We start from the raw sequence: 12,546 nt of genomic DNA, 5'->3' as shown, positions 1-12,546 counted from the left end.
ACTGACTTATTTTTGTGGATTTTTTTTTTGCCCCTGAATAGTCATAATATCTTCCAGTTCCATAAATACAGATGTTCTCATTTCCGTATTAATAGCAAGGCAAGCTTATTTTCCAAGTAAATAACACCACAATATTTGAAGTTTCCAGGCAGTACTGGCTTATGGAAGAAGAGAAAGATTTGACGTGAAGAAGCCTCCAAACAACTACTATTGAAATACACTTTACCAACTGATTATCAATATGGAGTGAAACTAAAGTATGAGAGAACTAAAGTATGTTTAATCAGTTAGCGGGCTAAAATTAGTTTTCTTCCCAAGATAAATAAAATGTGCACTTTGAACTTTCAAACCTATTTTAGTAAAAACTAGAACTTTCAGAGTACATATTTGATAGAATAGGCTGAAAAGAGATGGGAAAGAAAAAGATCAATTCTTATGTATTAGTTCATGCTGCTGCATTCTTTATAGCTTTGTCAGAAAAACCTATTACAACTCATACTTAGGAGCTATTTGCTAGTTTTTATGAATACTAATTCAAGCAAAAGGCTTTTCTTTCAATTTAATTTTTCCTTCTCTGTGCATTTCAAAGAACCAAAATACAAGTAGTTCAGTTTTCAAATAAAATTCAGATGCTAAAATGGAAGTTTCTGGAATATTTTGCCAATGCTGATAACAAGACAGTTCTGTTCAAATATTTCTAGTAGCTCACCAGTTGTCACCAAGGTGTATGAAAACCACTGCAGCTATTTAAAGGTGTATTACCTTATTCCTGTCCAATGCAGTTATTTCTATATTTTGCATCACCAGAAAGGCACTGACCTTTCTTAGGGATAACACAAAATATATCAGACTATAAACCCAGCTTTATTGTTCAGAAGTACAATTTTGCTATGTTTGTGTTTCAGTTTTAACACTGACTGTGGCAGAAGTATTTTCTATGACTGAGTCTGTCCTGCTGCTAGTGTCAACCTTCCCAATCCAGTAGTGAAATCTGAGCAAAACACTCAGTAATGAAGTAGGAACAAAAGCCTTTCCTCGCCCTCTGGCTTTCTTGGAATGTTGCAAACATTTTAGGATAATACATGGTGTCATGAGAGTATTACCCAAATGCAACCTGACACTGCAGAGTTGTATCAAGTCCAACTGTGACTGCCCTGAATAAAAGCTGGAACTTCTTCAAAGCTCTCTACATTAAGAAGGGAAAAGAAAAATAAAAGTCTGACAGTCACTAGGTGCTGCGAAGATGTTATAAACATCATGTAGGAGACAAGCTTAGAAGCACTGAAGAACTTCTCCCTACACTAAATGCATGACAGCTTTATCTCTACGTTAAACCAAAGCATATATTGCATATATAGGCTATATAGAGCTTCACAAAGATGGATACACTCTAATATTTCTCCTATTCCTAGTGTCTCACAACAAAGATTACAAAGTTTAGATATGTATATTTCACATAATATTTTCCTGCATGAAAAATCAATCCAACAAATGGGCTTGAATTATATATACATATATACATATATATATATATATATATATATATATATATATATATAAAATATCCCTCCAAAAAAGATCCAACACCTCAGGAATACTGGTCCTACCAAAGGGCACATGCTTTAGTGCCACTGAGATGGGTCAACCACAAAGCTGGCTGCTGTATTTTATCTATAAGCCTAGAATTTGAATTCATTTCATGTGGATAAATCTTAAGTCTTAATATGCAAAATCATCTGCATTAAATGCAAGACAAGTCACTGTGACAATCTATCAAAATTCTTTCAAATCAAGGCCACAAAAATAACCCCATTTTCATACTCTAATAATTTTACAGTGACTCTGACTATTAACTGAGTGAAGTCAACAAAAAGACTCAACTTAATTTCATGGGATGTTTCCATACCTGACAGGGAATCATTAGGATCTTTCAATTAAAGTGGTTATCCCTTATTCTTCCCTTTTGTAAAAAAGTAGCTCTTGAAAATAAAGATGACCCAACCAGTCACTTAAGTCTCAGGACTATAAATGAAAATTGATCAAGTTCAAAATAAAATAATAAACTTACAGAAAAATATTTTGGCATGAAAACGTATTTTTTGAATTTCCCCTCCAGTTCTTGCCCCTTTTTAATGGGCAAATTTTGTAACATTTTTATACTTTCCAAGCACATGAACATATACAATTTTGACAAAAACTAAGGTAAAACAAAGACGTGTTCAGCGTTGCTTTTTTCCCCACCAGAAAACAAGAAGAGCTAACTTCCAGACAAGCCTATTCATCCAGTAACCCACAGTATAAGGTGGCACTTGCCAGTTAATAGAACCTCCCGCCCTGCTTTATTACAACGCCACATTCACTTACTGAAGTCCACATCTAATTCAGTAAATGAAGACACCAAATAATGCATCACCTTTCCTTGCTCACAATCAGCTTTCATTTTTCCAAATTGTCTGGACCACTTGCTTTCCAGCGAATGCTAGCCTTTTCTCTTTTCCCTCTTTCTGCAAAGGAAGCAAAAACTCCACCTTCCTCCCACATTAGGAGGAACCAGTGCATCATAACATGGAGCACTACAGATCACTTCTGCATTCATCCCTCAATTTTCAAGTGTCAGGAGAAATCTAATTTCATGAAACAGGAGAGCTAATTTAAACCAGCATAAGCAATTTTATAATCAATTAGTCAGCACAGTTGGATTTATGTAGCTATTTCTCTCAAGACTTCTAAACATTTATCCATCACTTCAGTCTGAGCACCCGACACCTCTAAAATCAACACCTGAGCAGTGCAGGGGTCCCAGAGCCATTCACTGTGTGACTGTTGTGCACCAGCCACCCATCCAGAGGTACCAAGCTGCGCTCATCATGTTTACTATTAGTAACACAACTTGGTTTGACTTCACTGTCTCCAGAGCAGAGGTCAGAGCAGATGGTGCACAAACTTCCCAGCACCGAAGGTGATCTTCAGAGGGTGTGTTTTTAAATTGCAAAGTGTTTCAATCACAGCACACACTGAATGGAACCAGTTTTATCATTCCTAAAGCAACTCTTGAACATCACTCACTACGGTCATAAAGCCCCATTTTCCACTTTAATCTAAAATTCCAGGTAATGCACATATTAGAAGTGCATTAAAATGCTCTTAACCTGATTGGATTTTTAAAGGGGATGAAAGGTGAATAAATGGGTAAAACGTGTTACAGAGAAGTCTGAAAATTGAAATTCCAATTTTTGAATTATTTATGGAAAGTAGCATAGCAAGTAAGTTGAGTAGCATTTCTTTCTAACTCGCAAAATTAGTCTCGTTGGCAATTTTCACAACTCAAGTCCAAGCCTACCTTTCCATCAAAGCAACTCCTCACACAAACTTCCCACAGCTCTGAAGCCAAACAAAAGACCCTACCTCACACCAAACAAAGTCCTTTTGTTTGACATTAGAGCTGGATACAGATCCTTGATGGGGAAAGGTCCCCCACATTACAACAAAGGCCAGAGGATGCCTTACTACACAGTCACCAAAAGAGCAAACCCCAAGAGGTATCACAGGCCACTGGGGAAGACAAATGCCCTAAAAATCCTTGGGGGTTTACATCAGGTGCAATAGTTACTAGCAGAGCTTTCAGGTCTTCCACTTGCACTGCTGATGAAAATTAAGAATCAGTAATGCCAGAAATTATTTCAGCCTTTTTCAAAATTGTATCCTTCTAGTTTCTGAAATAATACTTATGTAACGCCTCTCTAGGAAAACATTTTCAAGCAACTTACTACCTAAAAATACCATTATTATTATTATTTTTCTTATTTAAAGAAAAAACTGGCCTTGCTTAAAATTTACTGTGTTACACCGTGCTTAGTATTTATTGTGAAAAAGCTTTGCCAAGATCTCTATCTTGAAAAGCAGGCACACAAACTAAGTTTTTGCTCCCAAGACTTGTAAAGCCTTTCTTTGCAAAAAGGGATACATAAAAAACCAAAAAAAACTTGTGTTAATTTTTTCATTGAGTAATACAATAAACTCTCCATAAGCTATGCTCAAATGCAAGTACAATCAAATTTAGATATCCTTAGATATTTAAGATTTTTCATTAAGTTCACTGCGGCCAGATTGCGAATTGACCATAAAAGAGTCAAGTCCTTTTTCATTAGTTTCTGCTATCAGCTCCAGTCACATAAGAGCACATTATACCTTCTAAAACAAGCTTTACATAGCATGCATGATACATCAGAATTTAATGTGTGTAGAGAGAATAACTGGGAAAATAATACAAGATACGTGATATATGGATTCAATTCTCCTCAGCAATAGTTTTTGTTCTAGTTGAAGATAAGAAACTCCACTGGAATTCTTTATTGTGGGCTTGGCTGTATAGAAGACCATTTTCTGCTGTGTTTCAAAGAGTAAGGAAGTATTTGTGGACACACATCCACAACAAAAAAGAGAGGACACCCAAGGGAAATGCTTTAGAAATGACTGTGTATTATCAGCTAATACAACAAGCTAAGTAAAAGCTGAGTTAAATAAATGGATTTTCAATATTTGTGGCTAGAGGCTTCTGAATCAGAATACCTCAGTAATTAGCTCAGATGAAATTTAATTACTCATAGAATTACCAATGTCTTCATTAGTAACTGGCCCTTTGGTATGGATTATCGCATAAATCTTTTTCCATACCATCTCTAATTGAAAGTAAACAAACCAAAGCCTGGTGTAAACCCAGTCAACATACACAAATTGGACCAGTATTTATGCTAGATCTTATTTTCTCTGAACTCCAATACCCATTTACAGTGCCTAATAAAGAATCAAATGCGACAGTAATGCTTAGCTGGTCGCCTGCCAAAACGCTCGATGGTGAGTCCTTGCCCAACTTAAGGATATAAATTGATACAGCAGATCCTCCCTGAGCTCCAAACCTGAGGCAGCTACTTTGCCCTAATCACAGGCTTCGTGGCATGAATTAAACATCAAGACACATTTTCCAGAGAGAGCTTGGGAAGCTCCAGGGTGGAGAGGGGAGCAGTGGTGCCACGGGACAATGGGTGTCCCCCTGCCCTCCAGTGCCAGCAGCCCTGTGCTGGCAAAAACTCCCTCTTCCCTTTCCCAAGGGAATGCCCATGCACAGGGAGATGTCCTGCTGGGAAGCTGGTGATGCTGGCAGCTACAGCTAAGCCCACCACCAGGCAGCCTTGGTGTCCTCATGGAGAGGAGCTCCAGACTGCTGACAGATGGATGCTGCTGTACTTGAGCAAAAAACCTTCAGTGGTTTTGCACCACTCTGCTCCCCCAAAGAAGAACAAAACCTACACGGGGAAGGAAAGGAGGGGAGTCCCGTGCAGTGGCTGGAGATGCCAGGGAGAGGCACAACAGTGGCATCCCAGTCTCAGGTACCACAGGAGGCAACCAGCAAGGTGGCGCTGCTCCAGGAAGAGTGTTCTAAATATCCAAGGCCAGGAGTCACTACTTTCAGACCGATTGGGGTTGAGGGCCTGGGGAGAAACAAATACTGTGCATCATTCACAGCTTGGCCAAGTTGCTAAAACAGCAACTCAGGCAATGGCATTGCTCCAGGTTCTACTAATACTGTGCATCCAGGAGACAGGACACAACATTTGGTATCTTCCCAGAAATACCAGATCATTTCCAGGACTCTAACTTCCTTAAGAAACAAGCATACTTTCTTACCCTTCTACTGAAATAAAGTGCAAATCCTGTCAACTGCATCCTACACATTGCACATTAATGGAGGACAACAGACACATGGAAAATTTATATTAGGATTATATAAATAAATTCTTCCTGTTCCTGGAGCTATCAATACCATTTATACAAATGTGCAATGCAGCAAATGAATAGTGTTTTATTACAGGTGGGATTTCTCAGCATGATACAAGAAGTTCCCCTGAAGAAAGGGCCTGCTGCCAACCTCAAAATACAGCCATAGGATGGTTTGGGTTAAAGGAGGCTTAAAGATCATCCAGCTCCAACCCCCCTGTCATTAGCAGGGACATCTGTCACTAGACCAGGTAGCTCAGAGCCCACCCAGCCTGGCCCTGAACACTGCCACGGATAGGACATCAATGATTTCTCAAGGGAATTTATGCCACTACTTATTTCAGTTTATAATCCCAACGTTAATCTTAAGGCAAATCATATTGCCATACTCACAGAATTCCTTTTGCCCTCTAAAGAGAGGAAACCCTCCAAGCAGTTCCTTGTACAGCATGGAGAAATTACGTATTAGGATGTGATGTCAGTATAACACGCTGGTTGCCTCCATCCACACGGACATAAAACTTACGAACTTCCACAAGGAAACTTCCAAGATGGCAAGGGAAAAGTTTTATAATACCCATCACCATCCTTTGCATGTATTTCTACTACAAATCTGACTTACTTTGTATCTTGATTTACTTACAAAGTACTTGCAGCTTCCTTTGATATTAATTTGATTTCCTTTTTTTGCCTCCTCATCCTTGGAGGAAAGTCATTATTACCTCTCAACAAGCTAAGCTAACCTAATACAAGTGGTCTAATGGAAATATCTGTTTTAACCTATGACAGTTATTACTGTGAAAACAAGAAGAATTAGAACCATTTGTTTTCCTGCTTTTACAGTGAGAGGAGACTGCAGCCTTCAGCAAGCTTGTAGAGCAGCCTCACTGAAATGCCTTCTGGATTTTTCTGTGGAATTTAATTAGAAGGCATTACTTCCCAGCACCACCTCAGCAAGAGCCACCTCTTCTAACAACTGCTTAGTAACATTTTCACAGTATTAATGGATTTAGATGATCTGTATCCAGCCTTAGCAAAAAATCCCACACTGCATGTTCCATACACTTTGAAATACAGACTCTCTTGAAGAAGCTAGAAGCTAGCAATTTTATGCTGATTCTAGAAGTGTTCCATGTATCAGATCTAGAAAACACTGAGGAATATGCAGAGTTTCTTCTTTTAAAGAGGAAAAATTATTTAAACACATGCAATCTGTTATCAGAAAGCCACAGGCCTTGTCAGTGGCTGGCCTTGTCAAGGACAAAGGACTCTGTTTGACAGGATTCAAAAATGGTAAGATTTAGGAGCCTGCTGGGGTAGACAAAATAAATCACTGCTTTCCCTCAGAGCTGATGTGAAGTAAGACTGTACACACCAGAGGGCCCAAAAGTGGCCAAATGCTTTGCTATTGAATTATATTTTTATTAGAATTGTAGCAATTTTAGGCTCTATTAATAAAAGTATAGCTGTCCATCTTATTTGAGGGCTTACAAAGTTAAAACTTGTAAGTGCTCACTTACACATGGCCTGTGTGCGTGGCACCCTTCGCCACATTTACCCTGCATGCCACTCATTTTCAGCTTGAAAACAGTCATAAAAGTCACAAACCCCTTTAGAAGGGTTTGGGTGAAGGAAAGCAGAATTTCTCATGCAAAAAGATAGCACAAAAAGTTAAGGAGACAAAATGATAAAGCAATTTGCCATAGAAAAAATGGCATCAATGCAGGGGCATCAACTACACACAAGTATTCATGAGTACTGAAGGCAGATTTAATACTTATACTATTAAAAGCAGTAACAACACAAAGTCACATGCAGCAAAGAGAGAAGACACCTTTTGCACACAATTTAATTTTTTTGACCAAGCCAAAATTCCATCAGACAGGGGGCCAACTTGGCAAAATATCCATGGCTTCAGAGATTTGAACAGAGCTAGAACACCTATTTTGCCTATTTAGCTGAACAGGGGCAGCCTGTATGTGCCATGAATTCAGAATGCCTAAGCACACTGGAAGCTAAAACAAAGGATTCCTCACAACAAATGCCTAACTCCACACACACAGGGTCTACAAAGACAAGGATTTGGAGGAGTGGGGGATTCTAAAGCTCCCACTGCATTTCAAGTCAGAGATAATGACAGTGACCTGCCAGATGAAGTTAGCAGTTTCACAGGAAGCCTGTCATGCTTGTGTTTATTTTTCTTAGCAGACATGTATGAGCCCATGCTGTGTACAGTGGCACTTCAAACACAGCATCTGCCTCCTGGTTTGTACAAGAATGAACATATTTGTTAAGCTCATTCTGCCATTGATGGACAGCCCAGTGAAACAATCACAGTTTGCCTGTCACACACACACGCATAAATTAGTATGTAAAATTACGCTTAGAATTGCAAATGCCCTCCCCCTCATATTTTTAAGATAGTCTAGAGAGCAATAATAATTCTACATCTCTCAAATATTTGTATTGCAGAGGTGTCGGCACATGTTCCTGGGCTGCCTCTGCTGGCTGAGCCTGCTTTGAGCAGGAAGGTTGGCACAGATGACCTTTACAACCTCAGCCATCGTGAACACACCGGACCCCTTTCTGTCCACTGCTCAACATCTTACCTTTTCTGCTTCAGGGGAAAAAAAAAAAAAAAAAAAAGGTATGAAATGGCTTTAGGAAAGACACTTGAAGCTTTAGACTCAAGTGGACAGCGCTAAGTATGAACATTGTAAAACCTGAAGCCCCATGTGTTTCAGAGTTCTCTTGGGAACCTTATACCAGTCTAAAGCCAAACATCTAAAAGTTTTATAGCGTGTGATTTATGAGCCTTACCATTGAAGACAAATTTTCAAAGTGCACTTCATGAACAGATCTCTCATGTAAATGGGATTATTCATTCGTTTCAAATTAATAAATAATAAAATCTTGCAGCAAATCAAGCCAGCAGAAAGTGCTTGGCACATACACATATATCCGTATCTGCAATCTTACAATATACATGAAAAAGAATTGCCCTAGGCTACTTTTCAATCATAAAGAAAAATGAGGGGTTTTATTACTGGTAATGATCAATGCCAGCGTTTTTGAAAGAAACGGATTTCAGAAAGATCATAAAGAGCATGGCATGCTTTGGACTCTAACTATGGAACACTATTTCTTTTCAGCAAAATAAAACTTCAGTTCTTCTCAGTAAGGCTTTGCTTTTATGGTTAAAGCATTTCTGTATTATTTGCCTGAAATTAACAACAACAAAAAATCTATCACATTATTTTTCCCCTAGTTTTAACACAGACTGAGAAAATTGAAAATATTAATTTTACAATGATGGGTTTAAACAGATAAGAAATAATCTGCATTTTCTACTACATATTAAAATAATGGAAACAACATTCTTCCCCATGTATTTTTAATGATATGACCCTACAACTATGAAGCATAGTCACAAAGCACTGAAACATCATTTAGCAAGATGAGAAAGCTGTGACTTATTTTATCTGATCCAGAAATGAGCTGTCAAAGTTAAATTGTTATGTAATTAATTGTGCATTTGCTAGCAATTTTTAAACTGTGAATGAAAAACTGTTCTGAAATTGCAAATCACTGAACACTTTCATCTAGTACATGAGATAATTCTTTGAAGACCGCTTTCCCTGAACTGAGTGTTAATGAGAAGTTCCTCGCTTTAATAAAATGTCGCCCAATAACTATAACCAAACAATTTTCTCTAAAAAAAATATATATATATTTCTTAGACAGCCCTCACTGGATGGATTCCAGAACTGGTGTTGAGGTACAGAAAGATTCAAGACCCCCAGACAATTTATCTCCAGAGCAAGCACTGACTGAAATGGCCTACTTGGTTCTAGGCACAAATTGCAATTAACTGATTCACATGCAAGGCACTGCATGGGACACTCTGCCTTTATATTCCTACAGACCTGCAGTTAAATAGGCTTTGCCTGCTCTCAGGTTCCTTCAGAGCAGAGCTAGGAGGATTATTGATGACCTTTTATCTTTCCTTCACTCCTCATGCCAAGGATTCCAACTTTCTACTCTCCCTTCTCTATCCTCACAGGATTTAGCAGTTACTGACCATCACTTGTACATTTTGACAGTTTTCCCCAGATTTTTTTTTTCTTTTGGAAGCTGAGAATTTGCGTCCCAATTAGCAAAAGTAAAGTCAACTTGAGAAGACTTCTACTGGCTTTCTTCCAGTGAAGATTCGCCACTCCAAAAAAACCTTTGCTGGGATTTATTTCTCCTGGAGAAGTGAGGATCTAAACACAGAACAGCAAGTGGCAGCAAGAAAAAAAAAAAAAAAAAAGAGTATCTGTTCCCAAACATCACACAGCCAGGACAGGAACTGAAAGATGAGGAAAGGTTGAATTAATAGGAAAGTAGCTGTTAATACTAGAACACAGGCTTGGCATCCTCGCTCTAATAAAGCTTTCACAGCACTTATTCAAGGAGTGATCTGTTTTTAGAAAGGCTAAAATGACTTTACTGTTGGGTTTGTTTGGGTCTTTTTGAATTTTTTTGTAGAAAGAGATGAAGCCCAAACAGAAACTGAACAGTAAAAGAAGCCTTCATTAAAAGCAAATATATTTCAATCCAAGATATCAAAAAAAGCCTGTCTGAACTATGAGCTTCCTGCAATATCCTTTTAGAGGTTCATTTCAAGTCACCAAGATCTGATAGTTCATGGTTATGGTAACTTTTACAAATAAGTGCTGGACAAAGACAACTGAATCCTGAAACACTTTCATTTAAAATGCAACATAAATAAAACTTCAAGCTCTATCTCAATAAATATACATTAGGACACTTAGTACTTGTATATGTTCCAGGATAAAGTGTTTTATATTACATGCATTGTATCATTCCCCTTACTGCCAATTTTTATTATTTTTCATGAAGCGTACTACCACAATGACTGCCAAGAACATTTTTGAAGCCTCATACATTCTGTTAAAACATCAAGAGCACCATATTTTCCAAAATGAAAGACTTTAAATTATATAAAGTGAAACTTTTTAAAGTGTACCAAGTGGTGGCTTTATTCATATCCTGTCATCTAAGAAGTAAATTTGCTTTTTGGAAAGGAAAATAAAAATTGGGTTTCAGTTTAGTGCCAGGAAAATTATTAATTCCTACATAATGGGAAGTGAGTCTTAAACCACCTGGAACAAAAGCTGCCACAGCAGTACCGTCAATTATCTGCATCATCCAAGCTTGTTTTCAGATGATGACATCTGAGGTTCTCATTTACACACACACTCATTAGAAATTTCTCATTATTCAATACTAAAACTTCTTAGAAAGCCATTCTTGAGGGGATTTAACCTGTTGCAAATTGCCAACAGTGAACTTTCTACCTAAAACCAATCACACAAAGCACGCACCTGATCTCAGAACCATTCTCCCTATCCGATGTTAAAAATTTTTCTATGTCTTGAATTGCATCAGGCCATTAATTCAAGCGTTTAACATTGAGATTGTCCCAGTTTCTCTTAATTTTTCATGTACTAAAAATATAACATTCATTTTTGCAACATAAGTTCTACTAGGAAGGTAGAACTACACTCAGTACCTGCTCTCATCCGTCTCACTGTTTTTTGGTTGGCTAAGCTACGAGAACTGAAGGCTAACAGAGCTGCCTGTGCTCTCTGCCCATGGAACAGACCTTTTATTATTCAGGTATTGGATTCATCTCCCGCACCAGGTCTGATTCCCTATGCACTGCTCCCCAATAGGGAACAATTCATTTCCCGCTCCCCATAGAACCTTTCCAGCAAAAGCAGGTTTTTCGCCTCTCAAAGATGCAGACTAACAATCCTGGGGGAAAAGAGCAAGAGAAAACACAGTCCACAGAAGAGAGATGATTTTCAAGTCATAAGAGAGTAATGTAAATAACCTTAAGCAAATTCATGCAAATTGCTTAGGACAAAAACCCAAGTTTACACTTAGATAGTCCACATTTTTCATGAGTATTCTCAAGCCCGTTTATCACTTTATCCCAAAAACTTCACGGGCTTTTGTCACTTCAGCAATAAGAACCCTTTTTTCCTTGGCTAGTTAGAGCTATTACCACTAATTTTCTACTTCCTCATTAATAATAACTATTCTGCTCAAATTATATCTTCCTGTACTTCATGCTGAAATTAGTCTTGCCTTTTGTCGCATGATTTCTGAGAATTACATTATAGTGGAATCTATAATGATCATGTCTTAAATTTAATTGTTTACTATTTGAGTTACCTTGGATCTCTCTGAAATAGGCAAGACACAAAGTATTTTCTGATTATTGGCCACAAAGAGCAATGACTGCATGCTTAAAAACTTATACCTTTTTGTGAAAGTCCATGAAAATTAATTCTAAAGAAAAACACAATATTTGTAGGTTGCATTAACTGTGCAGTGCCTTGGCCTGCAAGAAGGATTTATGACAAATGGAAATTTAATTGATTGAAAGCAAAGAATGCTTTGTGATTGAATTTAAATTCCACAGTTCATGCAGAACTTCAGCTGCATTACAAGGCGGTACACGCAGTTGCCTTTTTTCAGATTTCACTTTTCAAATAGTACATGAGGCAAGAATACCTTAAAGAAAGACTCTCCTAGTTTCTTTTCCATCAAGAGTTTCTGCAAAGGGTGTTGCCTCAAAAAATTAGGAACTCTTTGAAAAAAATGTAATATATTATTGGTTAACAGCTTTTTTTTTAAAGCTACTTGCCAATTTTAAAGTGGCTACTATTAACCATTCCATTAAAAACAAAACAAATC

At 37.8% G+C, this 12,546-nt stretch overlaps 1 long non-coding RNA gene across 6 annotated transcripts in view; it reads right to left on the bottom strand.

Moving 5' to 3' along the window:
- The window catches only part of LOC136304985 (uncharacterized), a 170,811-nt gene that overhangs the window by 149,379 nt on the left and 8,886 nt on the right, over nucleotides 1-12,546 (bottom strand). The window contains exon 3 of one of the 6 annotated variants that reach the window (XR_010724952.1): nucleotides 5,268-5,489. The exons of the other annotated variants lie outside the window; for them this stretch is intronic. This is a non-coding gene — a long non-coding RNA (uncharacterized lncRNA). Of the gene's footprint in view, nucleotides 1-5,267; nucleotides 5,490-12,546 lie in introns of those variants that run through there. 6 annotated transcript variants of the gene reach the window in all.

Source organism: Chamaea fasciata, unplaced genomic scaffold (assembly GCF_029207755.1).
Source record: "Chamaea fasciata isolate MVZ Bird 193981 ecotype frontalis unplaced genomic scaffold, bChaFas1.0.hap1 SCAF_2, whole genome shotgun sequence".
Lineage (NCBI taxonomy): Eukaryota > Metazoa > Chordata > Aves > Passeriformes > Sylviidae > Chamaea > Chamaea fasciata.
This window is presented reverse-complemented; position numbering and strand designations above follow the sequence as displayed.